Raw genomic sequence first — 22,294 nt, 5'->3', positions numbered from 1 at the left:
TACCGCTGAAGGACTGCTGCAGTATAGGGCAGCGGTCAGCAGTAGTGCACGGCAACCCTATGTATTGTGGACCGATAGCGGTCCTTACAGAACAGCAGACTGTACTGCACTCAGGCCTATGTACCGTAGCACCCTATACCAAGTTACCAGTCCTTATAAGAACTTTTGTGGACCAAGCAGGTTGTGTGTTAGTGTTTAGCAGACTGTGCGTCAGTCCCTATACCGCTGAAGGACTGCTGCAGTATAGGGCAGCGGTCAGCAGTAGTGCACGGCAACCCTATGTATTGTGGACCGATAGCGGTCCTTACAGAACAGCAGACTGTAACGCACTCAGGCCTATGTACCGTAGCACCCTATACCAAGTTACCAGTCCTTATAAGAACTTTTGTGGACCAAGCAGGTTGTGTGTTAGTGATTAGCAGACTGTACGTCAGTCCCTATACCAATGAAGGACTGCTGCAGTATAGGGCAGCGGTCAGCAGTAGTGCACGGCAACCCTATGTATTGTGGACCGATAGCGGTCCTTACAGAACAGCAGACTGTAACGCACTCAGGCCTATGTACCGTAGCACCCTATACCAAGTTACCAGTCCTTATAAGAACTTTTGTGGACCAAGCAGGTTGTGTGTTAGTGATTAGCAGACTGTACGTCAGTCCCTATACCAATGAAGGACTGCTGCAGTATAGGGCAGCGGTCAGCAGTAGTGCACGGCAACCCTATGTATTGTGGACCGATAGCGGTCCTTACAGAACAGCAGACTGTAACGCACTCAGGCCTATGTACCGTAGCACCCTATACCAAGTTACCAGTCCTTATAAGAACTTTTGTGGACCAAGCAGGTTGTGTGTTAGTGATTAGCAGACTGTACGTCAGTCCCTATACCAATGAAGGACTGCTGCAGTATAGGGCAGCGGTCAGCAGTAGTGCACGGCAACCCTATGTATTGTGGACCGATAGCGGTCCTTACAGAACAGCAGACTGTACTGCACTCAGGCCTATGTACCGTAGCACCCTATACCAAGTTACCAGTCCTTATAAGAACTTTTGTGGACCAAGCAGGTTGTGTGTTAGTGATTAGCAGACTGTACGTCAGTCCCTATACCAATGAAGGACTGCTGCAGTATAGGGCAGCGGTCAGCAGTAGTGCACGGCAACCCTATGTATTGTGGACCGATAGCGGTCCTTACAGAACAGCAGACTGTAACGCACTCAGGCCTATGTACCGTAGCACCCTATACCAAGTTACCAGTCCTTATAAGAACTTTTGTGGACCAAGCAGGTTGTGTGTTAGTGTTTAGCAGACTGTGCGTCAGTCCCTATACCGCTGAAGGACTGCTGCAGTATAGGGCAGCGGTCAGCAGTAGTGCACGGCAACCCTATGTATTGTGGACCGATAGCGGTCCTTACAGAACAGCAGACTGTAACGCACTCAGGCCTATGTACCGTAGCACCCTATACCAAGTTACCAGTCCTTATAAGAACTTTTGTGGACCAAGCAGGTTGTGTGTTAGTGATTAGCAGACTGTACGTCAGTCCCTATACCAATGAAGGACTGCTGCAGTATAGGGCAGCGGTCAGCAGTAGTGCACGGCAACCCTATGTATTGTGGACCGATAGCGGTCCTTACAGAACAGCAGACTGTAACGCACTCAGGCCTATGTACCGTAGCACCCTATACCAAGTTACCAGTCCTTATAAGAACTTTTGTGGACCAAGCAGGTTGTGTGTTAGTGTTTAGCAGACTGTGCGTCAGTCCCTATACCGCTGAAGGACTGCTGCAGTATAGGGCAGCGGTCAGCAGTAGTGCACGTCAACCCTATGTATTGTGGACCGATAGCGGTCCTTACAGAACAGCAGACTGTAACGCACTCAGGCCTATGTACCGTAGCACCCTATACCAAGTTACCAGTCCTTATAAGAACTTTTGTGGACCAAGCAGGTTGTGTATTAGTGTTTAGCAGACTGTGCGTCAGTCCCTATACCGCTGAAGGACTGCTGCAGTATAGGGCAGCGGTCAGCAGTAGTGCACGGCAACCCTATCTATTGTGGACCGATAGCGGTCCTTACAGAACAGCAGACTGTAACGCACTCAGGCCTATGTACCGTAGCACCCTATACCAAGTTACCAGTCCTTATAAGAACTTTTGTGGACCAAGCAGGTTGTGTGTTAGTGTTTAGCAGACTGTGCGTCAGTCCCTATACCGCTGAAGGACTGCTGCAGTATAGGGCAGCGGTCAGCAGTAGTGCACGGCAACCCTATGTATTGTGGACCGATAGCGGTCCTTACAGAACAGCAGACTGTAACGCACTCAGGCCTATGTACCGTAGCACCCTATACCAAGTTACCAGTCCTTATAAGAACTTTTGTGGACCAAGCAGGTTGTGTGTTAGTGATTAGCAGACTGTACGTCAGTCCCTATACCAATGAAGGACTGCTGCAGTATAGGGCAGCGGTCAGCAGTAGTGCACGGCAACCCTATGTATTGTGGACCGATAGCGGTCCTTACAGAACAGCAGACTGTAACGCACTCAGGCCTATGTACCGTAGCACCCTATACCAAGTTACCAGTCCTTATAAGAACTTTTGTGGACCAAGCAGGTTGTGTGTTAGTGATTAGCAGACTGTACGTCAGTCCCTATACCAATGAAGGACTGCTGCAGTATAGGGCAGCGGTCAGCAGTAGTGCACGGCAACCCTATGTATTGTGGACCGATAGCGGTCCTTACAGAACAGCAGACTGTAACGCACTCAGGCCTATGTACCGTAGCACCCTATACCAAGTTACCAGTCCTTATAAGAACTTTTGTGGACCAAGCAGGTTGTGTGTTAGTGATTAGCAGACTGTACGTCAGTCCCTATACCAATGAAGGACTGCTGCAGTATAGGGCAGCGGTCAGCAGTAGTGCACGGCAACCCTATGTATTGTGGACCGATAGCGGTCCTTACAGAACAGCAGACTGTAACGCACTCAGGCCTATGTACCGTAGCACCCTATACCAAGTTACCAGTCCTTATAAGAACTTTTGTGGACCAAGCAGGTTGTGTGTTAGTGATTAGCAGACTGTACGTCAGTCCCTATACCAATGAAGGACTGCTGCAGTATAGGGCAGCGGTCAGCAGTAGTGCACGGCAACCCTATGTATTGTGGACCGATAGCGGTCCTTACAGAACAGCAGACTGTAACGCACTCAGGCCTATGTACCGTAGCACCCTATACCAAGTTACCAGTCCTTATAAGAACTTTTGTGGACCAAGCAGGTTGTGTATTAGTGTTTAGCAGACTGTGCGTCAGTCCCTATACCGCTGAAGGACTGCTGCAGTATAGGGCAGCGGTCAGCAGTAGTGCACGGCAACCCTATGTATTGTGGACCGATAGCAGTCCTTACAGAACAGCAGACTGTACTGCACTCAGGCCTATGTACCGTAGCACCCTATACCAAGTTACCAGTCCTTATAAGAACTTTTGTGGACCAAGCAGGTTGTGTGTTAGTGTTTAGCAGACTGTGCGTCAGTCCCTATACCGCTGAAGGACTGCTGCAGTATAGGGCAGCGGTCAGCAGTAGTGCACGTCAACCCTATGTATTGTGGACCGATAGCGGTCCTTACAGAACAGCAGACTGTAACGCACTCAGGCCTATGTACCGTAGCACCCTATACCAAGTTACCAGTCCTTATAAGAACTTTTGTGGACCAAGCAGGTTGTGTATTAGTGTTTAGCAGACTGTGCGTCAGTCCCTATACCGCTGAAGGACTGCTGCAGTATAGGGCAGCGGTCAGCAGTAGTGCACGGCAACCCTATCTATTGTGGACCGATAGCGGTCCTTACAGAACAGCAGACTGTACCGCACCCAAGCCTATGTACCGTAGCACCCTAGACAGACCAAGTTACCAGTCCTTATAAGAACTTTTGTGGAACAAGTGAGTTGTGAATGATTAGCAGACTGCAGCAGAAGGGCAGCAGTCAAGTATAATATTCTTTCTATATTTGGAAGAAAGAATATTATACGTGTACAAGCCTATTACCGTACCACTGATACCAGTCCTGAAAAGAACCTTTGTGGAACTAATAGTAACAGCAAGTCTTTAAAATTATCCTCACTGCCTGACACACTGCTTCCTGCCTGTCCCTATACAAATTGGCAAAAAAGAGTAGGCTGGAACGATTAGCTGGAACAGCTCTTTTGTGGACCTGATAGTAACAGCTAATGATGATGATGATGATGATGATGAAGAAAGACTAATCTGGCTGAGCTGTCCCTAAAATAGCAGCATACAGCGCTCTGTCCCTTTATCTAAACTGACAAAAGAAACTCAGGCTGCTGACCTAACACCTATACCAGTCCTGAAAAGAACTTTTGTGTACCAAATAGCTAGCGTTTTCTCTGTCCCTACTCCACACAGGATCCTTTCCCTACAGTGACAGAAGAAAGAATGTAAAATGGCCACCGGATCGGGTGTATTTATAGGTTAGGGGGAATGTCCAAGTGTCCATGAGCTGTCATGTCTCAATTGGTTGTCCTGTAACACATGATAAACGTGTCACGAAAGGTTAAAGTTCTTGTATACATTAAACACGTAAGTCCGCCGGGGCGAACGACGGAAAAAGGCGTTCGAACCCGCGGACGGCGAAAGTCGGAAATTCGCCGCGAAACGACCGCCGGGCGAACCGTTCGGCCATCACTAATGATGATAAGGAGTCCAAAGCTGCTTAGTGAGCACATATGATTGACCTATGTATGAATGTAGTGCTACTGTAGGAGTCAAGGGACTACTGTCCAGATCTTCCCCAAAGCTTCGCCCCACAGGCAGGCACACTGGCTCACTCATACATTTCTCAAATGACCAGTCTAGGGGTGTTGTTTTTGTTGTTTTTATTTTGGAGAACTTGGATAGGGTTGAGGGAATTAGGTGGTATACTCTAAATGGGAACTATGCACAACTTAAGGACTTAGGTATTCATTCTTGACTCCTTTCTCAGAGCCACAAGAGCAGAGTCCCTTTAAGCAGATGATTAGATGGGCAAAGCTCTTCGGGACACCAGCTGGTGTCCCCTTTAAACAGGCCCACAGCTCACTCTCTAACATCAGAGGGATGGCAACTGCACAAGGGTCCCCAAGATTTCTCAAAAGCATCTGTACTCACACAAAGCCCAAGGACAGCTGGTTGCCTCCATCCAACTTCCAAGGGACTGTGTGGGGAGTGTAGATGTAAGGCGCTTGATCAAACGTTTGCATGAAAGTCATACGGTTTATTCTTGTACAGTAAAATACATACATAAAAAATTCTATATAAAAATTAATACTAAGTATCATAAAAGTTAGGTTACAGAATATGCACTAAAAGGTTAAAAGTTAGACATGCCCATACAAGGGCAAGTTGCTTAATTGCTTAAGGGCAAAAAGCCCCTCCAGGCTGGACCATTCTTCTCCAGGAAAAGACCGTGAGCTCAGTCTGTTCAGAGAATATAAAGCATTCCTTCAGGGCCTGCCTGTTATGAAGATCCTGCCAGTAACAGGCGCCCCAGGTTCCCTGGTTCACGATCGCGGGCGCCATTGTGCACACAAGCGCGCACCTCTGTTGGTGCCAGTCGGGCTATTTAAACCTGCCTGTCGCATACGGTCCAGTCTGCTAACCTGATCCAGTCTGCTAACCTGATCCAGTATGCTAAGCTGATCATGTCTGCCAAGTTGATCCAGTCTGCTAACCAGATCCAGTATGCTAAGCTGATCCAGTCTGCCAAGCTGATCCAATCTGCTAACCTGTTCCAGTGAGCTAAGCTGATCCAGTATGCTAAGCTGATCCAGTCTGCCAAGCTGTTACAGTCTGCTAACCTGTTTCAGTCTGGTAAGCTGGTCCAGTCCGCTAAGCAGATACAGTCTGCTTATCCAGCCAGGCACCTGTACCACTCTTTACTCCTGAGCTTTCTGTTACCTTACCAGGGAGCCATGAGTGGGAGCCGTAAGGGAGGTCTTCCTCTGCAATTAAACCATCAGGTGCATGACAGTAACAGACAACCATTTCTGAGCCCGTGCAGGGAGTCTGACCTATGGAAGAGATGTGTCAACACCTGGCAGGATTGGCCAAAGCAGTTAAGAATCATCAGCAAGGCTGCACCCAGTTGGAAGAATGGGTGCTAGCTCTATCTAATCCCACTGGAACACATGGATCCCCTCACGCATCAACCTCCTCAGCTGGGGCAGGATTGTGACACCAACAACACCAATGGTTGTGATGCTCCCTCTGGAACCCCACACCTGAAAAATTCTATGCTGATCGAAGTAGCTTCAGGGCATTCAGTAATTCTTGGGAACTGTACTTCACCCTTCAGCCACAAACCTTTTCTTTTTACGTTACTAAGGTGGGCTTCGTGGTTTCCTTACTGGGCAATGAAAAAACACTACCAAAAAGGTCGGAGAGTGCTGCTCACCCCCAAAAACAGAAAATAGGACAGATTCCCCCACAATGGGGATTTTAGGCAGCAGGAAATAAATGTAAAGGAGTATTGTATAAAATAATTTCAATGTTTATTAATATAAGAAAATATGGCAGATTGGTTAAAACATGAGCTCCACTGGACAAATAATAAAAAATAATAATAAAGAAATATGTGTACATATGCAACAACAATTTCATACAGGCACTGTACAGGATTAATGACAGTGGAGATATGACCCTGACGTGTTTCAACCCACTATAGGGGTCTTCTTCAGAGGGGTGTTCTGCTATGGGAAAAGGATATCATGAGTACATATATCAATTAATACTTCTATATAATGTAGGTACCTAATACCATAGTATAGTTACCCAGTATTGTACATCCAGAAAGATAAAGAGAACATTCCCAGTGGAGATCCCTCTTAAAAATAGACCGCTTGTCTCTCCCCCCACATGGGGTCCCGAAGTCCCCAATTGCCGCCGCGTACCAGGGAAAAAGCAAAGGCGGAGTCCAATGGTGTGGCTTGCGAGAGGTCACACTTATCACTCCCCTCCAATAGGCAATAAGGAAGGGAGTGCGAGCATCAGCAGCCGGAGAGCGGACAGGTCCTACCTACAGCAAAATTCCGTGCAGATGTGCAATTAGCATTGCATGCTCAAAATTAAATGAGCAGGCAACTATAGTGCATAACTTTAAAATGCATATTCATGTATGTATATACATGCCTATATGTATTAAGCATAAAGGAAGGTATCCGGTAGTTCCAAATGCCCAAGAATGGCATTACTCACCCATAGTATCTGTGTGTAGAACTGTGAAAAGGTGAGTGAGAAGAACTGAAAAACAGTGTGAAAGAAGGACATCCATCTAAAGACCGACCAGTGTGTGAAACCAACAATTAAAAGCCCGAAAAATCAACACATGTTGTGTGGTCACTGTGGTTTACCTTTTGTTTTGATTTTTCGGGCTTGCGCGGGCATCTTTTTCGTTGAGATAAAACACCATACCCTTCGACCTTGCGTGGACTACCGCAAATTAAAAACAATTACAGTAAAAAAAGTTATCCTCTTCCCTTGGTACCAGAGTTATTTCAGAGACTGGGGGCCGCCACTATTTTCACCAAACTTGATTACGGTGGAGCCTATAATCTGGTCCTTATCAAGGATGGGGACGAGTGGAAGATTGCCTTCCGTACCCCATTTCGAGTATTGGTGATGCCTTTTCGGGTTGTGCAATGCCCCTGCCACTTTTCAATACTTTATTAATGATGTTCTTCGGGACGTTTTGGACTTATTTATTATCGTCTACCTAGATGATATTTAATTTTTTTCTTCTCCTCTTGAATCCCACCGTAGGCATGTCAGAAGTGCGTTGGCCCAGCTTCGGCACCACAGCTTGTACGCGAAAGCTGAGAAGTGTGAGTTCCAGCAGGAAAGTATCCAATTTTTGGGGCTAATTATCTCCAGTAAGGGCCTCAAGATGGACCCCCAGAAGATTGCTGCAATCCTAGACTGGCCAGTCCCGGCAGACAAGAAGGGAATCCAACGTTTCGTTGGATTTGTCAACTTCTATCGCAAATTTATCAGAGGGTTCTCGGCTATTAATGGACCAATCACTCAGTTAACCAAACAGGGAACCCACTTCCCCTGAAGCCCAAAAAGCCTTTGAGGCCCTCAAAGGGCTCTTTACCTCCGCCCCCGTTTTGAGACATCCGCATTCCTCTCTTCTAATTGTTCTTGAGGTGGACGCATCCGACATTGCCGTAGGGGCAATATTGTCCCAAAGACAAGGAACCAGGTCTTTGCTTTACCCAGTAGCCTTCTTCTCACGTAAACTATCAACAGCAGAGAAGAACTACAATGTGGGGGATCGGGAGTTATTGGCGATATCTACAGCAGAAGAATGGTGCTATCTACTGGAAGGAGCTGCCCATCCAATCCTGATATTCACCAACCACAAGAACATGGAATATCAAAGCTCTGCAAAGAGGTTAAAGGCGCGACAAGCTAGGTGGGCACTCTTTCTCGAGGTTTTCTTTCCACATCACTTATCGCCCAGGCTCCAAGAACACTAAGCTTGACGCTCTGTCCCGGATGTTCCACAAATCCCAAGAAACCTCCCCTCTAGACACTATCCTCACTCCTGGAAATTTTCTCCTGCTTCAGGAAAACCTACTTTCCGACTTAAACAAGCTTCTGCAGGGCAGACGCCTCCTTCTGAACCAGAACTACAGGTCAGAGATGAGCTGCTTTGGCATGAGAACAAGATCTACATTCCTGAAGGCCTTCGAGTATCTGTTTTAGAACTTTGTCACGATCACGCACTAGCCAGGCATTTCGGTATAACCAAAACCACCGACCTGGTACAGTGTACCTTTTGGTGGCCTCAGTTATGGGAAGCTTGTACACTACTTGCATCAGGAACAAGAGTCATAGAACCAAGGCCTTGGGGCTACTTAAACCCTTGCCTGTCCCAGACAGACAATGGAGGATGTTATCCATATACTTTATACTTTATTGTTGAGCTAAACCCGGCAGAAGATCACACCACTATCTTTGTGCTAGTTGATCATCTGTCAAAGATGGTGCACTTTGTTCCAATGAAAGGCACTCCCTCGGCTCCTGAAACAGCACAGGTATTCATTAAATAAATCATCAGACCTCACGGGGTACCAGCCAACATCGACTCAGATCCGGGGGTACAGTTTACCTCCCAATTCTGGAGGGCCCCCTGTAAGGCCCTGGATATTGAATTATAATTTTCTTCCGCCTATCATCCCTAGACAAATGGGCAAACTGAGAGGACTAACCAAACTCTTGAGCAGTATTTAACTTACTGTTTTTCCTCTTTTGCACAAGATGACTGAATTTCCCTGCTTCTATTGGCCAAATTCGCCTACAATAATTCCATTCACTCCACCACCAAGCAGACCCCATTCTTTGCCAACTTTGGCTTTCACCCTTCGTTTTTCCAATAACCAACTTTTGCAGGAAACCATGACCAGGACTCAGGAGCACAACAAAATAACTTTTGACAGTAAGACGCAAGATTTAGTATTGTTACCCAGCAACCTGGTGTGGCTATCTGTCGAAGAAGCTGGGCTCCAAGTTCTTAGGACCATTCCCGGTTGGCTTACGAACTGGAACTCCCATATTCACTAAAGATCCATCCGGTATTCCATGTGTCACTGTTGAAGCCTTCTATTTCCAATCCTTTCCCAAATCGAAGTACTGCTCCTCCTGACCCTGTCACTGTAGACGGGGAAGAGAAATTTGAAGTAGAGGCTATCTTGGACTACATGAGGAGAAGAAACCAGAACCAGTTTATGATTAAATGGAAGGGGTATGGACCCAAAGAAAATTTGTGGGAAACCGAGGTGAACATCCACGCTAAGAGTCTGGTACAATCCTTTAAAAGGGCCCATCCGGAGAAGTTTGCCCGGATGGGCATCCGGAGGCTGCCCCTTGGGTGGGCAATGTCATGAAGATTCTGCCAGTAACAGGCACCCCAGGTTCCCTGGTTCTTGATCGCGGGCACCTCTGTTGGCGCCAGGCGGCTATTTAAACCTGCCTGTTGGATATGGTCCCCGCTGTCTGCTCTACAGCGTTTATGTGACTTACCTGTGAAAGACCCGGCTTACCTGTAATCATCCAGTTATCTGCCTGCACCTGATCTCGGCCTGTTTGTGACTACTCTTCTGCCTGCTCCTCTGTACTTCAGCTGCCCGCCTGATATCTGACCCAGCCTGTCTGACTATCCTTGTGTTGTTCCCATCTGTTCCTGGTTCCGATCCAGTCTGCCAAGCTTTTCGAGTCTGCTAAGCTGATCCAGTCTGCTAAGCTGATCCAGTCTACCAAGCTAATCCTGTCTACCAAGCTGATCCAGTCTGCTAACATGATCCAGTCTGCTAACTTGCTCCAGTCTTCTATGCTGATCCAGTCTGCCAAGCTGATCCAGTCTGCTAACCTGATTCAATCTGCTAACCAGATCCAGTCTGTTAAGCTGATCCAGTCTGCCAAGCTGATCCAGTCTGCTAACCTGATTCAGTCTGCTAACCAGATCCAGTCTGTTAAGCTGATCCAGTCTGCCAAGCTGATCCAGTCTGCTAACCTGTTCCTGTCTGCTAAGCTGATCCAATCTGCTGATTCAGCCAGGCACCCGTACCACTCCTCACTCCTGTGCCTTGTGTTACCTTACCAGGGGGCAGCGAGTGGGAGGTCTTCCTCTGCAATTCGGGCTCAAAACCATCAGGTACGTGACACATCAATATTTATGTTGTCATCTGCATAGCTCCACACCTATCATCCAGAATTTTTTAAGCTCCCTGGATGCAGGGTGAGCTATCATACTCATGGGTGTCCGCAAGGAGGGGGGCGAGGGGGGGTCAAGTGTCCTCCCCCCCCCCCCGGAATCAGCAAGGTGTCCGCACACCAGGGCCGGTACCAGGGCAATTGTCCAAAAACAAGTGCAGGAAAGTAAAGTGTTCAAACATGATAAGAGAAGGTTCAATTCCCCGGAGCACAGCCTTATATACTGTGGGGCTGACACCTGGATCTCCATCCCCAATGTCACAGGCTGGCCATCACTGTTATCTTCTGTTATCAGCGAACTGCTTGTGGAATGTATCTCCAGTTGCTGGACAGCGGGACCTGTCAGCATAGACAGTAACACCTTACACTGTCATCCAGGTTGGGCATCAGGCTGAACATTCTGTTATCATATGAAGAGATTTAACACTTTACTTCCCTGCATGCTTTTGCTTGGCTACTCTTATGCTGCGTAAGCACGGTCAGAATTTCCGACAACAGATGTTCGATGTGAGCTTGTTGATGGAAATTCCAACCATGTGTAGGCTCCATCGGACATTTGCTGTTGGAATTTCTGACAACAAATGTTTGAGAGCTGGATCTCAAATTTTTCGACAACAAAATTTGTTGACGGAAATCGCGAGCGTGTGTAGACAATTCCAACACACAAAATTCCACGCATGCTCGGAATGAATCAGAAGAGCCGCACTGGCTATTGAACTTCATTTTTCTAGCCTCTTCATACAGTACATCTTGTACGTCACCGCTTTCTTGAAGTTTGGAATTTCCGACAACATTGTGTGTATGCAAGACAAGTTTGAGCCAACATCAGCAAACTGTTCCGACAAAGTTGGGAGCATGAAATTGTCCACAATGTCTTGGCATGCTGACGCAAAGGGGACAAGCCCAACCCCTGAAAAACAAGCCCACACCATAATCCCCCCTCCACCTAATGATTTTGCCCAGTGCACAAAGCAAGGTCTATAAAGACATGGATGAGCGAGTTTTGGGTGGAGGAACTTGACTGACGTGCACAGAGTCCTGGCCTCAACCCGATAGAACACCTTAGGGATGAATTAGAGCAGAGATTTTGAGCCAGGCCTTCTCACTCAACATAAGTGCCTGACCTCACAAATGCTCTTCTGGAAGAATGGTCAAACATTCCCATAGACACACTCCTAAACCTTGTGGACAGCCTTCCCAGAAACGTTGAAGCTATTAGAGCTGCAAAGGGAGGGACAAATCATAAATAATATTTAACCCTACAGACTAAGACTGGGATGCCATTAAAGTCTATGTGCGTGTAAAGACAGGTGTCCCAATACTTTTGGTAATATAGTGTTTTGTTTATATATATATATATATATTTTAAACATATATGTTTGTTTTCTCTGTAAGTTCTTCAACTTTAGCTGTATCAGCCCTTCGTGTATTTTACAGACCATAGGACGCTATACATAATTATCCTCATCCGTGAAAACAACCGTGTAAACTAAAACAGGGAAACATAGATCCAAAATCAAAGCCTGGATGCAATCCTTAAAATGACACTAAATTCCTTAAAATGACAGTGATGTTTGCGTTCATTGTCTGATCTTTAGTGGCATTAGTGGCATTACGACAATCCATTTTGTCTGGCCGCTTACATCTGACGTACTTCTGAAGGGATGTTTGGGTATTTAGATATCTCCAGATGCATATCTTATATTGTTGGAAATTGTCCAATTTACAGTAAGTTCCACAAGAAAGGAAAAATAAATCCCTTTCCAAAATTGTTTTCAGCACTGGAAGCAAAAGCTGGCATACCATACCAGCATCTTCTAGGAACTTAAAGGGGACCTGTTAGACCTTAAAAAAGCATACAACTTTTTTAAAACTGCCAAGTATTTGGTAACATTTCCATATAATTTTGTTAGTCTTCTAAATAATGTCTTCCTGATTACAGATCCGGAATAACCAATGGGCCTGTTTTTTTTAAAGACAAAACTGGATGTTAGGGCATCTGTTTGATCCAATGACACATCTAGAGAACCATCATAATTCAATGCAACATTCAACTAAAGAAAATTTGTCATGATTTTTATTTTACAGTACATGTAGAACCTTGTTACATGTTTTTAGGTGCTTTCTAACCCTAGTTGTGAAGTCCGTCCTGCCTCCCCCCCACCACAGCCGATACGACAACAGCTATGAAGGAGGCGACTGATCCAGCTGCAAGCGCTTTCCTGAGACAAGCAATGGCAAAATTAACACAGAGCATGACACTACACCCTCCCTTTGCATTCCTCTTGCCCTTGCTGGTCTCAGGAAAGTCCTTGCAGCCGAGACAAACTGCAGCTATCTCCTTCCTTTTGCCGGATTGGCAAACGCAAGTATGTGCATTTGCAAGACTGCATATCAGATAGGGTGGTAAGCAATATTGGGGTTTCACAGGTGACAGTTCTCTCTCCCTTCCCATTTACTGCCACTGATTTCAGCTACCAGAATCTTGCTATCTTCAGAAGTTTTCTGATGACTCTGTGTTCGTGGGATGTATCACGGTTGGGGAAGAGACTGAGCATAAGATTGTGGTAAAGAACTTTGTCACATGGTGTGAGGATAGTCATCTGTATTTAAATGTGACTAAGACATAGGAGCTGGTTGTGGATTTGCTCACTGGCTTATCCATCTGTGCATACATGCACTTTAGCATGAAGATGACAGCATCCTCAAGCCTCCAGTCTTGGCTGGTAGGCAAACTGCAAAGGGTCTAAATATTTACTAACCACAGGCCGTAACTGATGTAAAGTCTCTCCAAGGTCTTCATTAGGGATGAGCTTCGTGTTCGAAATCCGAACTCTTGGTCCGTTCGCGTCAAAATTCGTGTGGCGCGCACGGCCCACAATGCACTGCGATGGCGCAGTGCATTGCTGGCTCATGATTGGCCAAGCATGCGCTGTGACCCCGCATGCTTGGCCAATCGCAGCGCCAGCAGCGAGGAGAGCCATGATTGGCCACAGGCAGGATGCCTGTGGCCAATCATAGCTCAGGCTGTGTAGTGCACGCCCCACACTATATAAGGCCGCCTTTGAGGCGGCCTCGTGTAGTGTGTTGGCATCTGAAGCAGTGGGTGTTCTGTGTACCTTCAACACAGTTACACACCGATCGTTTTTGGCTGATTTCCTATCTTGCTCTTGTGTAGTGGTTATTGTCTGTGCCCTGACCGCAGTATACACCGTGATATTCACCTCACCTATATAGCTAGTGATCCATCTTTAATAATAGAGCTTGCAGTCAGTAGTGTTAGGAGATAGTGCGTGCTGTTTGCGTGCTCTGTACCCAGTACATACCGCTATAATCCACCTACATAGCTGTTCTCTATTTGAGCCCAATTGCCATCTGCAGGAGTTATTGGAAGTTGTGTGTGCCTCCAGCACAGCACAGTATACATCTGTATATACCCCTTTATCTCTGCTGTTCTATAAAAAAGGCATCTGCAGGAGTTTTTTGGTTCTGGGTGATGCCAGCAGCCCAATTTTTCTGCCCCTGTTTAACAGGGGAGTTTAATTACAATTTTTGATGCAATGCTTTGCAGCAGGGATAATTCCTGCAATAAAACTAGAGTATATGGCAGAGGTTGCAGTGTGGTGGCACCAGCACCAGTGCCTAAGGCCCAATTTTTCTGCCCCTGTTTAACAGGGGCGTTTAAGTACAATTTTTGATGCAATGCTTTGCAGCAGGGCTAATTCCAGCAAAAAAACTAGAGTATATGGAAGAGGTTGCAGTGTGGTGGCACCAGCAGCAGTGCCTAAGGCCAAATTTTTCTGCCCCTGTTTAACAGGGACATGTAATTACAATTCTTGATATAATATTTCACAGGAGGGCCCCTTCCTGTGCCCACCCAGAGTAACGGTGAGGACTTATAGTGTTGTGGCACCAGCACCACAACCACCAAAGGTCAATTTTTCTACCACTGTTCAACAATGGCATGTAATTACAATTCTTGATATAATCGTTCACAGCAGGGCGCTCCAGCGCCCACCAAGAGTCACTTTGAGGGCTTACAATGTTGTGGCAAAACCAACACCTTGTTCCGCCATTTCTGCAGAGCATATAGGGCAGGCCCCTACTTTCAAACATCCAACTTACAAACATCAGACAGCAGCAAGTGAGATGAAAAAAGATGGACGACAAAACAAATTATACAGGGGTGATAACCCTTCCCTATGTTTTCCAAAAAGCTTAAAAATAGTTTTTTTGACTGGAGCTACACTTTAAAAAAGTACCAGTTGAAAATTACAAACAGATTCAACTTAACACAACAAACCTACACAGTCCCTGTCTTGTTTGCACCGCCTGTATACTGCTGTTCTGAGTATATAGGGCCTGGGGGCCACACGCATTTCCTTTTTTTAATATGGGTACAGGGTTCCCCTTAATATGCGTACAAGACCCAAATAGGCTGGTAATGGGCAGGGAGGGCTACCCATGCCATTTTTCTGAATGATTTTCAACCATATTGCAGGAACCAGATATAACATTAAAACCGCAAGCAGTTTTAAATGGTGTTATTTCCGTTTAATGTCATTTTGTGCAGGGACTGTTCTAAACACGGGAAACACGTGGCACTTCACAGGCATACTACAGACACCCCCAGGCACCATATTTAAAGGAATATTTCACTTTTTTTTTCACTTTAATCGTCATTAAAATCAGTGCTCCCGCCAAAACGGCCGTTTTTAAAACTTTTTTTTGCATTGACCCATGTCCCCTGAGGCAGGAGTCAGGTCCCCAAACCCTTTTTAGGACAGTATCTTGCATATTAGCCGTTAAAATTAGCACTTTCCATTTCGAACGTTCGAGTCCCATAGACTTCAATGGGGTTCTAACGTTCGTAACGAACGCGGGGTCCGTTCGAAAGTTCTGGTGCGAACCGAACCGGGGGGTGTTCGACTCATCCCTAGTCTTCATGATGTAGGAGGTCAAAGCCACTGGTCTGTAATCCTTGGAGCCACAAGGATGTGGTATCTTCGGCACAGGAACAAGGCAAGGCGTCTTCCACAGTACAGGTACCTTTCATAGACTCAGGTGAAAGACCCATTGAAGGACACCCCCCAGCTGGTCTGCACACTTGCTAAACACCCTGGGGCTAACTCCATCAGGGCCTGCTGATTATCCTGCCTTAAGTCTCCTCAACTCCTCAACTCTCCTGATCAGCTGTAACAGACATTGCTACACAGCTATAACAGACTTTCCTGTGAATGAGGAGTAGAGTTGTTCTTATAAAAAGAACAACTGGTGAAAATATCCAATAGGGGATAAGCAGAATGCCCCTTAAAGGAGGAAGGAGATCTAGTATGAGGAGTTAAGGGTACTTGCCTCAACTCTGCTTGTCTACAACTTTACAATGCAAGTCAATCAGCTAACTTTTGAAAACAATGTATTCTATGTGGCTAACAATGTATCTCAGGAGTTCCAGGATCTATATAGAGGAATCAAGATCTCCTTCCTTCTGCTGGTGAACCCTCTAGTGATATAAAGATCTGTATAGTGGAATCGGGGCCTCCTTCTTCCTGCTGCTGACCCCTCTAGTAATATACTGTAAATATCTATACATAAGGAATCAGGACCTCGTTGCTCCTGCTTGTGAACCCTCTAGTGATATAAAGATCTGTATAGTGGAATCGGGGCCTCCTTCTTCCTGCTGCTGACCCCTCTAGTAATATACTGTAAATATCTATACATAAGGAATCAGGACCTCGTTGCTCCTGCTTGTGAACCCTCTAGTGATATAAAGATCTGTATAGGGGAAAACAGGACCTCCTTCATCCTGATGGTGACCCCTCTAGTGCTATAACGATCTATATAGAGGAATCAGGACCTCCTTCCTCCTGTTGGTTACCCCTCTAGTGATATCAAAATCTATATAGAGGAATCAGGACCTCCTTTCTCCTGCTAGAGATCCCTCTAGTGATATAAAGATCTATATAGAGGAATCAGGGCCTCCTTCTTCCTGCTGCTGACCCCTCTAGTAATATACTGTAAATATCTATACATAAGGAATCAGGACCTCGTTGCTCCTGCTTGTGAACCCTCTAGTGATATAAAGATCTGTATAGGGGAAAACAGGACCTCCTTCATCCTGATGGTGACCCCTCTAGTGCTATAACGATCTATATAGAGGAATCAGGACCTCCTTCCTCCTGTTGGTTACCCCTCTAGTGATATCAAAATCTATATAGAGGAATCAAGACCTCCTTTCTCCTGCTAGAGATCCCTCTAGTGATATAAAGATCTATATAGAGGAATCAGGGCCTCCTTCTTCCTGCTGCTGACCCCTCTAGTAATATACTGTAAATATCTATACATAAGGAATCAGGACCTCGTTGCTCCTGCTGGTGAACCCTCTAGTGATATAAAGATCTGTATAGGGAAAAACAGGACCTCCTTCATCCTGATGGTGACCCCTCTAGTGCTATAACGATCTATATAGAGGAATCAGGACCTCCTTCCTCCTGTTGGTTACCCCTCTAGTGATATTAAAATCTATATAGAGGAATTAGGACCTCCTTCCTCCTGCTGGAGATCCTTCTAGTGATATAAAGATCTACATAGAGGAATCAGGACCTCCTTCCTCCTGCTGGTGACCCATCTAGTGATATAAATATCTGTATAGGGGAAAACAGGACCTCCTTCATCCTGATGGTGACCCCTCTAGTGCTATAACGATCTATATAGAGGAATCAGGACCTCCTTCCTCCTGTTGGTTACCCCTCTAGTGATATCAAAATCTATATAGAGGAATCAGGACCTCCTTTCTCCTGCTAGAGATCCCTCTAGTGATATAAAGATCTATATAGAGGAATCAGGACCTCCTTCCTTCCTCCTGCTGGTGATCCCTCTAAAGAAAACTAAAGATCTACATAGGGAAATCAGGACCTCCTAACTTCTGCTGGTAACCCCTCTAGTGATAGTGAAGATCAATAGGAGGGTGCACTTCAGGTTTCATGCTGGAGGCCCACAGTCGAGTGGGCTCCCAGCATGAATATATGTGTGGCACCATGGAAGAAAGCCCACTTTGGTGAAACTGTATATACAGTATGTATTGCGTTGTCGAATAATGGCACTGCCGTTGAACCCAGATGGAATACCGATTGAGAATGGGTGGTATAAACCTAGGTTTGTCCCAAGCATGTTTAAATTCACTAACTGTTGACTAGCTAACTACCTCAACTTGAAGTCTGTTCCAAGTATAAACTACTCTTTCGGTAAAATAATATTTTCTAAGGTTAGTTTTGAACGTTCCTGCTGCTAGTTTGAGGTCATGCACCCTTGTTCTTGATAGGTAATGTGTTAATAATCTTTTACTAATACAACTCACTTCTCTTTCCTTTATTTTTCTTTTTGCAGCTTGCATAAACTCCCTGAGCTAGGCTTTTTTATTTATTTTTTTCGTTTTTAAAAGAATACGCTTCCATTCCTTGCCCGAAACGGATTGGACAGACCCAGATATGAATTGGCTGACTGTACTACAACAAGTACAACGTCAAGTCAATCCGTCCTGGAACTCCAGCCAAATCCACCGGGGCCTGACGCGGAGATAAAATCTTGTCTAAACGGGAGTTGAAATGCATCATTCAGAACTGGCGAGAGTGAAAGGGGAGCACATTTCTGTGACCCGAAAGAAAAAATAAAATCCTTCAACTCTGCTTTTAAGTCCAGAACGAACTTTTGCTTATGAAAACAAATTGTACATGGGGGGGGGATCCTGAGCAATAGGCTTTGCGAGACAAAGGGGAAAATGTATTATAAGATGCGGTTAGGGTTCCCCAAGTGACCTCAATATGAATCAGGCTCGGCTCATTGGCTGTGCTAATCTTTCAATAGGAAAACGGGTTTTCTTTGTAAAAACAGAGAGCGGGGAGATGTTAACACTGTGGGCACACTGTGCTGCCAGTGAATCACTTCTTATGCATGTGGTTATTGCAACCTGCATAATCACTGAATGCTCTATTAGGGGGAAGCTATTTTGAATAAGTTTCTTTTTTTTTTTGTCACTTTTGTAACATTTCCCCTCTAACGGGGTTTTCATACTTTTAAAGAAGAACATTGGCGCCTAGATGAGGAAAGCACCAATGTTAAAGAATATGTAAGCCCGATCACTGGAATCTCATATAAGAATGTGTACATAAAATCAAGTTTGTTTAAAAAATATACATATTTTGTATTTATTTTTTTATATTTTCCTCACTATCGGGTTTTTATTGTTGTCTGTGTCCCCACTGAGGGTATTTACTCTCGCTATTTGTCCTGATGATCATTTTTACCGGGACCAAAATGAAGAGAAAATGCAAAATGTAAGAGTTGTTGCTGGAACAGGAATAGAGTGAAAATCTTCCAGTGGGGACATTTGTGCCAATGACAACTAAGGACAGTCATAGACAGAGCAAATGTCTTTCCTGCACCCACGAGGTGCAGGAAATGTAAAATCTGGCAGGCTGGTTGTACCCATGTTGAACGATTCCTCAGCCTGCCCATACATGGTTCAAACCTTGGCCGGCTTCTGCTTAACCAGCTGAGATTCGAACCATCTATGGCCGGCCCAAGACAGGATTTTTTCTCCTTTGGAGCGATCTCCTTTTACTTCCTGTTGCCTCAAGACAGGACATAAAATAAAAAAATTGAATATTTGAGGTGAGGAGTAAGGGTTAAAAGTAGGAGATGGATATTGGAGAAGGGTGGGATGGAAGATGTGGAATGAGAGGGGTTAGAGAAGGCAATTTCTGATCGTTGGTGATCGTGGAGCTTGAGTAGAGGAAGGGTGTCTGCCCCATTAACCACTTCAGCCCCGAAAGATTTTACCCCCTTCCTGACCAGAGCACTTTTTACAATTTGACACTGCGTTACTTTAACTGACAATTGCGTGGTCATGCAATCCTGTACCCAAAAACGGCATTTACGTCCTTTTTCCCACAAATAGAGCTTTTTTTTGTGGTATTTGACCACCTCTGCGGGTTTTATTTTTTGCGTTATAAACAAAAAACGAGCGACAATTTTGGAAAAAAAAATTATATTTTTTACTTTTTGCTATAATAAATGTAGCGGCTATAACCCTCGATAGGGCGGCCTTGACTTTTGGGCTTACCGGTTACCTCCGATTGGCTTGTTCTTCCACGTCTAGGGGTTCCCAGGGTTTGTACCCAACAACTTTGGACGCTGACACCGTAAAAGTCCTTTAGAAAGGTTTTTATTTGCAGGGGTAACATTCAACAAACAAAGTCTTGTATGGGAACAGAGGGCAAGGGTGAAGAATCTCAGGCACCTTGAACTGCTAATCACCAGAAAGTCTCTAATGCAACCCAGAGAGTAGCCACTTGCAGCTGGACGCTTCAAGGCTGAACAAATCTCTAGCCAGAGATTATGGCAGTCAGCACTTTGATCCAGAACTTACAAAGTCTTTGACCTTGAATAAAGCTTGCAACCGAAAATGAACAGGAGCCTTTCCTTAGTACCTGGAACGTTCTCTGTCTCCTTGGCAGTACTGGAAAAGCGTGGATTTCATTAGTGTCCTTGACAACCCAGCAACCAGGCACTTCTTGGGATGCCAGCTTGTTGGCCCTCCTCCGAAGAGTCCTCCCCGATCACTTACACGGGCTGTGGTACCCTCCAAGTTGAGAGCACACCCGGATGCCTTGAATCCTCCTTCAGTTACTGCGCCTCGGACCAGCCGGGTTCCGAGACTCGGGAACAGATGGATCCTTACCCCGGATCATGCGGGTCTAATGGGGCTAATGAAACCGACCATGTTGCGGGGCGGCACACGCTCCTGTGTCCGGGATCCCTCGCGGGGCTACCCCGGTCCAGATCCAGGAACAGGCAGCTATGGCCTCACGAATTAACCCTAAACACGTGACTTCAACACGTGACACACCCTCTGATTGGCTCCGGGGAACGCAGATACCTAAAGTGTCCAACCAGGCCTGGTTCTGGGCCTGTCATGTGCACCTAACTGTACACATGACCAGGCAGAACTCTAAGCCCTTGTACACACGGTCAGATATTCCAATGAGAAATGTCTGATCGGACCGTGTTGTCGGATATTCCAACAGTGTGTGGGCTCCATCGGACTGTTTCCGTCGGAATATCCAATGGACCAAGTTTTAGAGCTTGGCTATAAAACTTTCCGACAACATGATCCGATCGGACTTTGTTAGATCGTTTGTAGAGAATTCCGATCGGACAAAGTGCCACGCATGCTCAGATCAAATTCCTAGACCAAAGCTATTGGCTACTAGCCTCAACGTAGTCCCATCGTAACGAAATAACGTCATCACATTCTGAACGATCGGATTTTCCGACAACTTTGTCCGACCATGTGTATGCAGCACAAGTTTCGGACAAAATCCGTCTGACAAAATCTGACGGATTTTGTTGTCGGAATATCCGACCGTGTGTACAAGGGCTAACACAGCCAAACTGATGCCAAAGTTAAACCTACATAATCAGCCCTCAGAACCCCTTTACTGTTCTAAGAAAAGCAAAATTTGTACATAGCAGACACCTTGTCCAAAGTGTCGCCGCTACATAAATATCCTCCAATTTAAAAAAAAAAAGTTCTTCATCAGTTTAGACCAATATATATTCTTCTACATATGTTTGGTAAAACAAAAACGCAATAAGCGTATATTGATTGGTTTGTGCGAAAGTTATAGCGTCTACAAACTATGTGAACGATTTTTGGCATTTTTATTATTTATTTATTAGTAATGGCGGCGATTTTTTAGAGGTACTATGACATTGTGACAGACAGATCAGACACTTTTGACACATTTTTGGGACCATTGACATTTATACAGTGATCCTATGCACTGATTACTGTATAAATGTCACTGATAGGGGAGGGTTAACACTAGGGGGCAATCAAGGGGTTAAATGTGTGTTCAATAGATGTGTTCTAACTGTATGGGGATAGGACTGACTGGGGGAGGAGACATATTGTTGTTCCTACTTAGTGGGAACAACAATATGTCTCTTCTCCCCTGACAGAACAGAGATTTGTGTTTACACACACAAATCCCCATGCTGACTGTCGTGCACATGATCGCACGTGGCTGGTGGCATATGCATGCCCTCTGGTGGCTCTTAAAGGGAAAGCTGTACCCATACAGGGTTTCACCCAGGAGAGCCATTCTGCAGCAGTATATCTACATGAGGCTGTCGGGAACCAGTTAGAGGGCCAACATTTGAGGCTCTTAAGGTTACAGGTGGTGGCACCTAATAATTGTTCTCAAACGGTGGGAATGTATTAGGAGGAGTGAGAGGCATAAGAGAGAAATAAAAATAAAAAGGAACCCCCAAAGTTCAGATGTGAATAAAAGAGGTGCTAATCAGTGTCAGAAAGGGAAACAAAGAAAGGATGAGGGGATAAGCAAAAAAAGAAAGGAGGATAAAAAGGAAAGAGGGGAAGGGAGGACACGGGGTAGTGGACTTCAGTGTATAAAGAGAATGGACTCTGCAAAATGTCTTAGCCCTTGTACACACGGTCGGATATTCTGATGGACAATGCCGAT

This window comes from Lithobates pipiens, unplaced genomic scaffold (genome assembly GCF_037356315.1).
Source record: "Lithobates pipiens isolate NorthernLeopardFrog02 unplaced genomic scaffold, aLitPip1_a1.2 Scaffold_13, whole genome shotgun sequence".
In the NCBI taxonomy this organism is placed as follows: Eukaryota; Metazoa; Chordata; class Amphibia; order Anura; family Ranidae; genus Lithobates; species Lithobates pipiens.
The sequence above is the reverse complement of the archived record's forward strand: the minus strand, read 5'-3'. Positions refer to the sequence as shown.